The sequence below is a fragment of the Chiloscyllium plagiosum genome, unplaced genomic scaffold (genome assembly GCF_037043375.1).
Source record: "Chiloscyllium plagiosum isolate Xiang-an unplaced genomic scaffold, Cpla_swu_hap1 HiC_scaffold_35, whole genome shotgun sequence".
Classification (NCBI taxonomy): Eukaryota; Metazoa; Chordata; class Chondrichthyes; order Orectolobiformes; family Hemiscylliidae; genus Chiloscyllium; species Chiloscyllium plagiosum.
Genome location: NW_028270173.1, coordinates 44,219,935 through 44,233,966, shown reverse-complemented (window position 1 = coordinate 44,233,966; position 14,032 = coordinate 44,219,935). Strand labels below are relative to the sequence as shown.

Genomic DNA, 14,032 nt, shown 5'->3' with positions numbered 1-14,032 from the left:
ATGCAGGATGCCTAAAAAATCAGAAGCACTGAGGGCACGATTTGGAACATGGGATTTCGAATATCATGGCATTTATAGATATGTTACTCAGGGATGGACTAGATTGCAGTTTAATGTTCCAAGGTATAGATTGTATTGGAAGGATAGAAAGGGGGACAAGAAAAAGTGGGGGGTGGGGGCGAGTGGTTCTTTTGACTAGGGGCAACATTATGTCTGTACTTAGGGAAGATATTCCTGGTAATTTGTCCAGGGAAGTTATTTTAGAAATGGGAAATAAGAAAGGGTTGATCACCTTACTGGCATTGTACTATGGATCCCTCATAGTCAGACAGAAATTCAGTAACAAACCTTTAAGGAGATTTCAGTTGTTAGTATGAATCACAGGATTATGGGAGGGGATTTTGACTTCCCAAACAAGAAAAATTTCTGATTCAGTATATGGATGTACCTACTATAGAAGGCGTAAAACCCGACCTCTTCTTGGGAAATAAGGCAGGGCAGGTGACTGAGGTATCAGTGGGGGAGCACTTTGGGGCTAGCGACCATAATTGTATTAGTTTGAAAATACTGATGGGAAAGGATAGACCAGATAAAACAGCTGAAGTTCTAAACTGTAGGAAGGTGAATTTTGTCGGTATTCGACAAAAATGTTCAAATACTGATATGGGTGGTTGTTCACAGATAAAGGGATGGCTGGAGAATGGGAACGTTCACAATTGAGATAACAAGAGTCCAGAGACAGTATTTTCCTGTTCGGGTGAATACAAGGCTGGTCGGTGCAGGGAATCCTGGTTGCTTGTGGAAATTGAGGCTTTGGTCAAGAAAAAGAAGGAACCAGACCTCTGTGGGAGGCCAGCGACGTTATTGCTGGGCTCCTTGCTGAGATATTTGCGTCTTAGATAGCCATGGGTGAGGTCCTGGAAGAGTGTAGGGTGGCTTTGTTGTTTCTTTTCGTCACTTGAGGCAAAACTGAGCATTTGATAATGCATATGGGATATTTTGTATTTTAAGTACGTTTATTCTGAACAGATGAAAGGAAGTTACACCGACCCTATATGTAATTGCCTCAGTTACTTCCCTCCCTAAAGCACAGCTCCTCTCTATTCCATTTTCCTCCCTGAAGCCTCAAAGTATTACGCTCTGTGATCAAGATTCTGCTGTAAAATTGCTCTCAGTGACGAAAGCTAAACTCAAGGCTGCAGAGCTCCTCTTAAAAACCTTAAAGCATTTAAAGCAAAGACACCACGTGAATAAATTCTTGTGCTTGTATCAAACAAATATCATGATACTTTATTGTTGTGGAATGAACATCCAGTTTTTCCTTAAATAATAGCAAAGGAAGAACGCCTTCACCACACAGATTATAAAGGTAAGGAAAAAGCTCTTTCATCATTTGCCCAAAGGAAAACTGGGCATTAACCACTTCATCCTGGGTTTGATTTTCGACAAAGCAAAACTGAAATTTAAATAAGGCATGAACATTTAAAATTTATTAAAAGGCCATAAAGTTTTAATGAACCTTAGAATTTGCTCAGATTTATAACGGGAATAGAAATTGCTGGGTTTATCCTTCTCTAGCTCATCAGCAGGAGTCACTTATGCCATAGTGTTTTCAAAGCAATAAACAAAGCCTGAAGACAAATGAAGAAATATTAACTCAGATGGCACAAAGTGGAGACAAAGGGGAAAATTTAAAGAAGCATTTTAAGGAAATGGCAGCTACCTCTCCATCTGCTCTGCAGCACAAACTGCTGCAATCAACTTAAAATGGAAATTGGATAAACACCTGGGGAGACAAAAAGACGTGTAGTTACCTTCGAAGGTACCTCATCGACAAACCATCATCCACACTTCCAGAAACTGATTCTTGCCTGGACGTGTTGCAACATTTAGAACATAGAATATAAAAAAAATACAGCGCAGTACAGTCCCTTTGGCCCTCGATGTTGCGCCGATGCAAGCAAACCTAACCTACACGAGCCCACTATCCTCCATATGCCTATCCAATGCCCGTTTAAATGTCCATAAAGAGGGAGAGTCCACTACTGCTACTGGCAGGGCATTCCATGAACTCATGACTCGCTGAGTAAAGAATCTGCCCCCAACATCTGTGCTATACCTTCCACCCCTTAAGTTAAAGCTATGCCCCCTCGAAAGAGCTGACTCCATATGTGGAAAAGGTTCTCATGGTCAACCCTATCTAAACCCCTAATCATCTTGTACACCTCTGTCAAGTCACCCCTAAACCTTCTTTTCTCCAATGTAAACAGCCCCAAGTGCCTCAGCCTTTCCTCACACGATCTTCCTACCATTCCAGGCAACATCCTGGTAAACCTCCTCTGCACCCGTTCCAGTGCCTCCACATCCTTCCTATAGTATGGCGACCAAAACTGCACACAATACTCCAGATGCGGCCGCACCAGAGACTTATACAACTGCAACATGACCTCAGGGCTCTGGAACTCAATTCCTCTACCAATAAAAACCAGTACGCCATATGCCTTTTTCACCGCACTACTTACCTGGGTGGCAACTTTCAGAGATCTGTGTACATGGACACCAAGATCCCTCTGCTCATCCACACTACCAAGAATCTGACCATTAGCCCAGTACCCCATCTTTTTGTTACTCTTACCAAAGTGAATCACCTCACACTTACCGACATTGAACTCCATTTGCCACCTATCTGCACAGCTCTGCAACTTATCTATATCCCGCTGTAACCTGACGCATCCTTCCTCACTGTCAACAACTCCACCAACTTTCGTATCATCCGCAAACTTGCTCACCCAACCTTCTAGCCATTCCTACAGGTCATTTATAAAAATGACAAACAGCAATGGTCCCAAAACAGATCCTTGCGGAACACCGCTAGTAACTGCACTCCAAGATGAATTTTTACCATCAACTACTACACTCTGTCTTCTTCCAGCCAGCCAATTCCTAATCCAAACCTCCAACTCACCCTCAATGCCATACCTCCGTATCGTTTGCAGTAGCCGATCATGGGGAACCTTATCAAACGCCTGACTAAAATCCATATATACCACATCTACCGCTTTACCCTCGTCTACCTCCTTAGTCACCTTCTCAAAGAATTCAATAAGGTTTGTGAGGCACGACCTGCCCTTTACAAAGCCATGCTGACTATCCTTGATCACATTATTCCTATCCAGATGTTAATAAGTCCTATCCCTTACAATTCTCTCTAAGACTTTGCCCACAACAGAAGTGAGACTCACCGGCCTATAGTTACTAGGGCTATCCCTACTCCCCTTCTTGAACAAGGGAACCACGTTTGCTATCCTCTACTCTTCTGGCTCTATTCCTGTAGACAACGAGGACATAAAAATCAAGGCCAATGGCTCTGCAATCTCCTCCCTTACTTCCCAGAGAATCCTAGGATAAATGCCATCAGACCCAGGAGACTTATCTATTTTCACCCTTTCCAGAATTTCCAACATCTCTTCCCTACATACCTCAAAGCCGTCCATTCTAATTAATTGTGACTCAATATTCACATAGGCAACAATATCCTGTTCCTGCCTGAATACTGACGAAAAGTATTCATTCAGTGTCTCCCCAATCTCTTCAGTCTCCACACGCAACTTCCCACTACTATCCTTGACTGGACCTATTCCTACCCTAGTCATTCTATAGGTATTCCTGACATACCTATAGAAAGCTTTAGGGTTTTCCATAATCCTACTAACGAAGGACTTTTCATGTCACCTCCTTGCTGCTCTTAGCTCTCTCTTCAGATCATTCCTGGCTACCTTATAACTCTCAATCGCCCCAATTGAACCTTCACGCCTCATCTTTACATAGGCCGCCCTCTTCCATTTAACAAGGAATTCCAATTCCTTATTAAACCACGGCTCCCTCACACGACCCTTTCCTCCCTGCCTGACAGGTACATACTTATCAAGGACAGTCAATAGTTGCTCCTTGAAAAAGCTCCACATATCAATTGTGCCCATGCCTTGAAGCCTACATTTCCAAGCCACGCATCCTAAGTCGTGCTTCACCGCATCATAATTTCCCTGCCCCCAGCTATAACTCTTGCCCTGCAGTGCACACTTATCCCTCTCCATCACTAGAGTAAAAGTCACTGAATTGTGGTCACTGTCCCCAAACTGCTCACCTACCTCCAATTCTAACACCTGGCCTGTTTCGTTACCCAGAACCAAATCCAGTATGGCCTCACCTCTTGTTGGCCTGTCCACATATTGTGTCAGGAAACCCTCCTGCACGCATTGGACAAACACCGACCCATCTAACGAACTTGAGCGATAGCTTTCTGAGTCAATATCTGGAAAGTTAAAGACACCCAAAACAACCACCCTATTACTTTCACTCTTCTCCTGAATCATCTTCGCAATCCTTTCTTCTACGTCTCTAGGACTATTAGGAGGCCTGTAGAAAACTCCTAACAGGGTGACCTCACCTTTCCTATTCCTAAACTCAGCCCAAACTACCTCAGATGGCGAGTCTTCATCCATCGTCCTTTCCACTGCTGTAATACTATCTTTGACAAGAAATGCCACACCACCCCTCTTTTATCCCCACCTCTGAACCTATTAAAACATTTAAATCCTGGAACCTGTAACAGCCAATCCTGTCCCTGTTCTACCCATGCCTCCGTAATAGCCACAACATCGAAATCCCAGGTAACAACCCACGCTGCAAGTTCACCTACCTTATTTCGTATACTTCTTGCATTGAAGTATACACACTTCAAGACACTTTCTTGTTTACAGGCACCCTCCTTTGAGATTAAGATTGACTGAGTTCTGTGTGCAAGGTCTGAATTAAAACAAAAACAATATGTTGAAGACTTTGGAAATCTGAAATAACACATTAAAAAACTCAGGAGAACACCATAACACTCAACATTCTCATTTACAATCATCAATCCCCAAACTGCTTTCCAGTTTCCTGCCTATTCTTCATAAATCTTAATGTCTCAAGCATTCAAAACTCTATCCGACTCAGCCTTCAATATTGTCAATAATCTCCCAAACAGAAGTCTTCACGATAGAAAATGCCAAAACTTTATCATTCATTGAGTGAAGAAATTTTCTCATCTGGTTCAGAAATAATTGCTTTTGATCCTGAAACTGTCACTTCTTCAACCAAGGCACAAAATTATATTGAACATCCTCTAAGTTTTATTCTGGAAAGCAGATTCAGAATCTTGAATATTTCAGTCAGATGACCTCTTATTTTACTGAACTCCAGACACCCAATTTATAGAGCCTCTCCTCACAAAAGAACTGAATCGTTCCATTGTCCAATCTTTTGAACCTTCACTTCACTGCCTCCAATTATAATACATCCTTCCTTAAATATGAACAGCAAAACAGTACTTCGCTTTCCGATTGTGATGTTATGCAACCCCTGCACAGCTGCAGAATTTCCTTATAAAAATGAAGATTGACATTTATTTTTCTCATTGCTTGGTGTACCTTCGTGATTGCATTTTAATGCTTCGCATGCATGACATTTTGAAGATTGTCATCTTTGAAAAAAAACTTCAGCATCTCTATTTTTGTCATCTGTGAATAATATCACATTTCATTTGTCACACTGTTGCTCACTTCTTTAAAAAAAATCACGCAGCTACCTGAGTAAGGAACAGTGCACCAAAGGCATGCACTTTCAAATAAACCTGTAGGACCATAACCTGGTGTTGCGCGATTTTTATCTTTATCCACCCCAGTCCAATGTCACCACCTCTACATCATGACTCACTTAATTAAATTGTATCATAGACAAAATTAAAACAATTATTCTTTTATTTTACATAAGTAATGAACATAGATTCCCAATAGCAAAGGCCCCAAAGTTCCTCCTTGCAGCACTCCATTAATCACAGGCTGCCAACTCAGAAATGCCCATGTAACTCTAATTTCAGCTTCTGTCTGGTAACTAATTCTTGACCCTTTCTAACACACGGAGCCGTAAACTTTGTGTATAACCCTTTCCTGTGACAAGCTATCAAAATATTTTTGAAGTCTTTTAACGTACTATTTGCTCGTATCACAGGGTCTGAACAGATTCCCGAGACATAATCGAAAAGGGTAAGAGAAGTGTGCAGGCAGAAAGGGGTTACTTAGAAACAAACTCTCAGAAAAAAATCAGTTAGTGTTAATGTGTAATGGAACACTATCAGAAACCAGCTTAAATAATGGAAAGTAGGGTTTATTAAATGAGAGAAAGGATTAAAAAAATGAAGCACCAAGGGAATTTTACTGGTAAATACAGAAAAATCATAATTGCACATCATGGAACGACACAATTCAAGTCGCTAACGGTTGTTTGGTATCAACTACAAATTTGGAGATTTTGAAGAAATTCGTGAAAGTATCAATGACTCAGGCACTTCATAAGCAAATACTCAGCAGGTATAAGGCTTTAGCTGCTAAAATTGACAGTTTGTTAAATAATAGTTGAGTTTACAAAGTCAATATGAGGCTATTTGTTCGAAAGGAAGATGATAATAAATGTATTAAACGGCCAATATTTACCAAGTGTAGCTCGTAAAGTGAGAAATTTCATCATTATATGTCGAAGAGGGAAGTCCACAGGATGAATACTGAACAAAGGATTAGGGCAAGCAGGTTGGACCCTTGGAGTTGGGACATGAAGAACAAAGATGAAAGGAAGGAAAATGTGGGTAGTATCAAACACTGAACTGGGATCAAACATGCCCCTTAAAATGATCATGAATTGTTAAAGAAATCCACAGATGGAGAAGTCAGACAGGAGTGCACCAAAAGATAGAGGTAATGGTGTCGTTTAACAATGAAAAAAAAAAGAAGATTGATATTGCAGTTTCAACACAATGCTCACGTATGGCACATTCATTTTCCTCAGCCAAGTCATTATTATATATGATCATAAACTATTTGTCCCCACCCTCTCCATGAGATGCAGTTTGCTATTGTGATCAGACCCCATTTGTCCCAATTCGAAAGAGGCTGAGTGTTATACTCTCTTGACTATGAGTTTAAAGATTGAGATAATGTTCTGAGCTTGGTTTGAATACCACCAAGGCACACAGTGGAATTTGAATTTCTTGAAATCTGAAATGAAAGACTACTCCTGTCGGTGTCTTCTTTACCTTTTTATTCCTTTCCTTCATCCATATCGATTTAATGTGCACCAATCCAGGATTATTCCTTGCTACCGTATTTATTCCATTCTGCACGAAACATATTAACTTACTCCCCTTTTGTTCATGCATGCTTTTGCATAAACGTCACATACATCTGAATATGTAATTCCCATTGTTGATCTATTCCAAACAACAATTATTACCTTTCAGTTTCTATTTCTTCACATTATCCTGAGATTGTCTTTCGCCCTTCAGTAGAATCTCATTCTTTGTCCGACATACTATATATACCTGTATAGGGCTAAAAGTGAGAGAGAAAAACTATATTGCTTATAAGTATTAAATTGAGATTTCTATTTTCACAGCAAGAAAATTCCCAATTTCTTCGTATGCAACAGAGGTGTTAGAATTGGAGCATTAGTGAAAGGATTCATAAATGAACAAGTATCAGACCGATAATAATAAGGAATAGTGCAAACAGACCCTGGCGAAGATATGTGTAAAGAATCACTAACTGTGTAACTAATTTTGTAAACAGGGAATGCATCTGTTCTTACAATTGTTCGAAACAAGATCAAAACTTGGATAATTTGACATCTACGCATTATAACTTGGTGTGAAGAGGCATTTATCTGTATTCAGGAAAGTTTTCAATCCAGCCAGCCAAGAAATGAAACGGTTGAATAAACGATGGATAAGTTATACTCAAGACTCTGGAGGTGAATCATCAGAAGTACCGTCCTGAATCTTGCACTGGGCAACAACGATGCCTGAGGGAACTTGCTAAATTGTAGAAAAAGATAACCATAAAATTACGAAATCGAAAATGTGCAACAACTTCTGCGAGTGGGGAAACACCTTTTGTGGCTGATCACAATAAATTCGACGCTTTTGAAGAGCCATCCAGTAATCGCAAGTTCAATACCCACAAAGCTCTGCAATTGAGAAAGTACTCTGTGCAAACCTTTGAATTTGATGGTGCCGAAAGGGTGCTTGCTCACCAGGACGGGCAGCGGGGCATTCTGGATGCTCCTTTGTCTCGAACCAGATTCGGTGGACAGGAGAAAAGGGAGCGGGGACTGGCAGCGAGTTTGTGGTGGAAGCGCGATAGCGCCAAGAGAACGGTAACCACAGACACCAAATGACCAGGTGAAGCCACTCTAATTCGGGCCCCGACACCCGCAATCGGCACCTCTTAACCATCTCTCACTTGCTATCCCCTCGCCCCAAAAACCAACCCGACTCAACTTCCGGAAGGCCCAATGTTTATACTCGTCTGTGGGACTTGCTTCCCTAGAAAAAGCAGGGTTTTTTGCTCCTGTGCATTGCTGCCCTCCTGCTATTTATATTGTGCAGCGGCTGGAAGCGCAGAGGGCACCATTATCCTGCAACATTAAAACAAAACAGCGGAAAACGGCCATACCCCGTCTTCTGTGTATGAGGCAAACGGTTTTTGATTCTTCCTCACAATATCTCTCGGTGAAATTATTCGAGTTTGAAAGTTAAATCGGTCTAAATTTCTGATTCAGTGCTCTTAAGAATCACCTCGGAAGACTCGAGCTCATTCAGGCGCCATGCAAATACTCCCAGGAAGCGCGGACATGGGCATTGATTGGCCAGGATAAAAACTGAATGGTGCAACAGTCTGAATGGCTTCCTCTGCTTTTCCTTACAGTCGTGATTTTCAATGAACAGAATTTATTGAGTATTTGCAAACCAGGGATTTTTTAGTTAATGGGTTGTGGGCATTTTTTCAAGGCCATTACATGTTGGCCGTCCTCAATTACGTTTGAGAAGGCAGGATATTTTTCTCCTGTCTATCTTACTCAGTTTTACACTGGACAGTGATATATTTTTATTTAATTAACATATCTAATTTCAAGCAGGTATATTGTAAGTTTGAGGCGTCAGCTGATGAAAGAGGAATAGCCTCTGAACGCACATTTTCGATTATCACACAGATAGATTGGGAACAGAGTCTCATATTGAAGATAAAGTGTTGTGCATAGAACTTGACATAGCCAGATTCAGAATATTCAGGGGATTCAGCAAGTGGAGAAATGAATACAGCCAGTCATAGACCATGAGGAAAAAAGGGAAAGTCAACCAAAAGAGAAATAAGTTTTGGATGCTGTGATGGGTTTGGATGTTGACACCGAGAAGAGGCAGATTTGATTTGATTTGATTTATCATTGATACATGTATTGAAGTACAGTTAAAATTGTTGGATCGCCTGCTTTACAGCCAGACCATTCTGTACAAATGCATGAGGATAGCAACAGAATGCAGGATACAATGTGCCACCTGCTGAGATGATTCAGAGAGAGATCAGCACTAACACCAAAGAGGTCAATTCAAAAGTCTAGTAACGACAGGGGAAAAGCGGTTTTTTCAATGCAAACAAATTTCATATAAATTCGATGTGTTCTGCCTGATGGAAGAGGGTAAAACAGAGAATGAGTAGAGAATGAGGTGCCTTGATTATGGTTCTGCTTTCCCAATGTATCAGGAAGTATAGGTGAAGTCAATGGGTAGGAAGATGGTTTACAAGATGAATTGGGTTGTGTTAACAAATCGATGGTTTCTTTTGGTCTTGGGAAGAGCAGTTACCATATCATGCTGGGATGCAGACAAATAGAATGAGTGCGTGGGAAGTGAATGTAGAGCTGAAAGTAAACAAGTTCAGCAAGTATATTCTGTGGAAACTATAATTGTACAATTCAACTTCACTCTGTTCTCACACTGATACCTTTTATGATATCCTTTTTACAGGGCATTGGAAGAAGAGCATTTGCAGATGGGAAATTCAAACCAAATATCATATCAAGATCTGACAGCGTCGTTCAGTTCATCAGACCCCGCATGCCATCTACCTTTGAATGTGGAAGGAGTTAATCTTTGCTTGTTCGGTTTATGAGAAAAAAAAATCCTGAATGAATGTCACCGGAGAAGCACCAACACACACACACACTCAAGTGAGTCTATTCCAGTAGAATGACTGTGAAATAACGTTTTATAATTTATGCAGCCTCAAAAATAGCACTTACGATGCAGAGTGATTATTCAATTATTTTGTGTGTAAACGAGATTCAATTGATTATCCAAGTGAGAGAGATACAAGGACAGAGACACAATGGAGAAGCCTTGGAAATTTCGGGTCTATGGGAAAGGATTCAATTATCCAAACTGGAAAATCATTAACTTTGCCACACTGGAGAATGGCCATTCACCTGCTCTGTTTGTGGTAAAGGTTTCAATTACCCATCTGAACTGAAAAATCATCGATGCAGCCACACTGGGGAGAGGCCATTCACCTGCTCTGTATGTGGGAAAGGATTCGGTCAATTCTCGATCCTCCAGATACGTCAGCGGGTTCACACTGATGAGAGACCATTAACTTGCATTCATTGTGGGAAGGGAATCAGACAGTCACCTCATCTAATTGCACACCAGAGAATTCACACAATAGAAAGGCTGTATACATGCTCTATGTGTGGGAAGAGATTTACCCAAGTATCCCACCAGCTGACACACCAGCGCGTACTCATTGGCGAGCGGCCTTTTACCTGCCCTGTGTGTGAGAAGAGATTTACATGGTTTTTGACACATCAGCCGGTTCACACTGTAGAAAGGCCATTCATGTGCATTGTATGTGAGAAGCGATTGAATCGATCTTCTAATTTACAGAAAGACCAGCACGTTCACGTGAGATAGAAGGGGTTTGAGTTTTCTATTGTTGCTAATGTTAATCATGCACAAGACTGAATCAGATGAATTCAATCAGTACTTGTTTTGGATTCTGTTCATACTGGGTCCTCTGTTTGGAATACCGAATCATTGGTTGTTTTCATTCTCAGAACTTCAGTATCCCTTTCAGAAGCACTGTTCAACAGAGAAACAAGTCAACAGGAGATAGTCAGTGCTATTTTCAAAATGGAAAATGTCCAGTCTTAATACTTTGAACAGTAACAGGAAAAGTAGATAAAGGTAACACAGTGGATGTAACATGTTTGTGTTTTTAAAAGGCCTTCAGTCAGTGAGAATATAATACATTCACGATGAAACTCAGAGCATGTGGAGTCAAAGGCCAGGTTTAAGTGACAGGAAGCTCTCTGCACACCAGAATATTCATGAAGGTGGGAAGTTTTGTTCCATATTGTTTGACCCGAGGAACGTTGTTACTTACTGCTTATGTAAGGGATTTCGACTTTTGAATCATAGATAAAAAATTTATAATTTAAAGATTAAATTAAAATGGAAGTAATGTTTGGTTTTAGTGAAGAGACGGTGATCTCGTTTTTCTAGAATAATTCACTTGTTTTAACGACATGTAAGTGCACAAATATGGTTTAGGACATTTGTGTTGAAATTGTGCAGCCTTTTAATAAGATCCTATCTGATCTGATTGCGACTCAAACTCTAAAATCCTGCTGGTAATCTTGGACTCTTGTAAGGAAAAGATCTCTTCTCTGGGACCTCCATTTCACTTTGGAGGAGAAATTTTAAAAATATTATGAACTCTTGAAGAAAAGAAATTCTCTCAACCTCTATTTGAAATGCGACACCTCTTGATTTTGAACTGCATGGTAATCTCTCTCATAAAATAAAAGAACTTTTCATCATCGTCTCTCAAGGCCCCTCAATTTGTTTGTTAAATACAGTAATAGAGTACATCCTGAGTTTATGTATTTTAGCAGAACAAATAAGTGACTCTGTCTTCACTTTTCTAACCTTCAAAAATTTTGGATATAATGTTGGAAAATAGCAATTGTGTGCAAAGCTTTTCCGTATATGAATTACCCACAGATCTGTGAAGATACCTGAATTGTGCAAACTTTATTCAGTTTTCTGAGAATTAAGACTCCAGCTTTAACAACTGAAAATATTTGAACCTTAATCATGATTTTGTTTTTGAAATTGGTGGAAGATTGTGTAATTATTTTGTCTATGGCAAATGATTTCCCCATTCAGCCCTGCTCTTAACACAATGTAGTGACATTTGACAGTAGGGGTTGATTCTGCTCATAGTACTTTGATTAAACACATCCAGGACTCTACTGTGATAATGAGCTGTGCACAAGATCTTGCATTCATACTGAATTTTATACATTGGCTCTGTGGCTCAAGATTCCATTTAATCATAGCACATAATTTCTGTTCAATTGATAAGAGAATTCAGTGGCAGTGCCAATATTTCCCGTGGAACAGCATTTTCCCTGTCTTTAGTATGGGAACCTCTTGTATTTTGTAAGTCAAAATGACGTTAGGTTTATGGAGTGTATAATGGGAAACAACAGTTGAGGGATTTTACAGCAGATGGAGTCATACAGCAAGGAACAGGTAATTCTACCAAAGTTGTCTAATCTGACCAGCTTTCTGAAACTGAACTAGTCCCATTTGATTGAATTTGGCCGACGTCCCACTAAAGCAATTCTATCCATGTAGCTGCTGAAATGTGTTTTAACTTTTGTAACTGTACCCGCCTCCACCACTTCCACTGCCACCTTGATCGACACACACTACTATCTGCATGAAAATTTGTCCCTTAGGTCCCTTTTAAATCTTTCCACTCACATTAAACGTATGCCTTGTAGGTTTGAGTCCCATATCGTGTCTATCCACCTTAGCTATGTTCTTCAATTGCATATAACTCGATATGATCACCTGTCGAGCTCCTACGCTCTTCAGGAAAACGTCCCAGCCTATTCAGCCTCTGCTTATAATTCAAGACTTCCAGTCTCAATAACATCCTTGTCAATCTTTTTTTTTTGCAACTGTCCAATTTAATAACATCCTTCCTTACAGTACTCCAAATATTGCCTCATCAATGTCTTTTACAGCTGTAACATGACATCTCAACTCCTGGACTGAAGACATTGCCGATGAAGGCATGGATGCCAAGTGCCATCTTCACCAGCCTTTCTACTTAAATCACCACTTCAAAGAAACTACGTCCAATCACCCCTAAGACTGATTTGACAACACTCCTCAGGGCCCTACCATTAACTGCAAGTCTGTCCTGGTAAGTCTTCACAAAATGCAATGTCAGAAATTAATGTGCATTGAACTTCATCTGCTATTCCTCTGCCCACTGCTCCAGTTAATCAAGATTCTGTTGTACTCTGAGATTATCTTCTTCATTGTCCACTGTACTGCCAATTATGGTGTCATCCACTAATTTACTAATCATGTCTCCTGCATTCTCATCAAAATCGATAGGATAATTGATGAGCAACAACAAACACAGCATTGATCATTGTCGCACCCTACTGGTCACAGTCCTCAAGTCAAAACAACAATCTTCATTCTGTCTCCTACCATCAAATCAAGTTTGTATCTAACTGGCTATCTCTCCCTGAATCCTTTGTGATCTAACCGTATTAATCTGGAATCTTGTCAAAGATGTCAGTAAACTCCATGCAGACAAATTCAATCGCTGTGCCTTCATCTAGATATTTTGTCACCTCTTCAAAAGAAACAGTCAAATGTTTGAGAAATGATTTCGGACATACAAAGCTATTGTGACTATTCCTAAATAGTCCTTGCTTTTCCAAATGCTTGCCAATGCCATCTCTAAGAATCCCCTATAATAACGTACAACCACTGACATTATGTTCACAAGTCTGTAGTGCCATGGTTTTTCCTTGCTAACTTTCTTTAAAAAATGACACAACATTAGCCACCCTGCGTGCTGTGGATCACCTGTGGATATTAAATATACAAATGTCTCTGGCAGGGGCCCAGTAATTTCTTAGTTCGTTTCCCGCATTGTCCTGAGATGCACGTGATGATGTTCAAGAATTTATCCGCCTTGATGCATTTTCTGACTTCCAGCAACTCCTGTTCTGCAATGTAGACTCTTTTCGTTAGCTCACTATTTATTCCCTAGAATTCCTTAATTTCCATATCTTT

At 40.3% G+C, this 14,032-nt stretch overlaps 1 pseudogene; it reads left to right on the top strand.

Annotated features, from left to right (window-relative positions):
- Window positions 1-10,213: 10,213 nt before the first annotated feature.
- Window positions 10,214-10,885, top strand: LOC148140735 (uncharacterized; annotated as a pseudogene).
- Window positions 10,886-14,032: the final 3,147 nt, after the last annotated feature.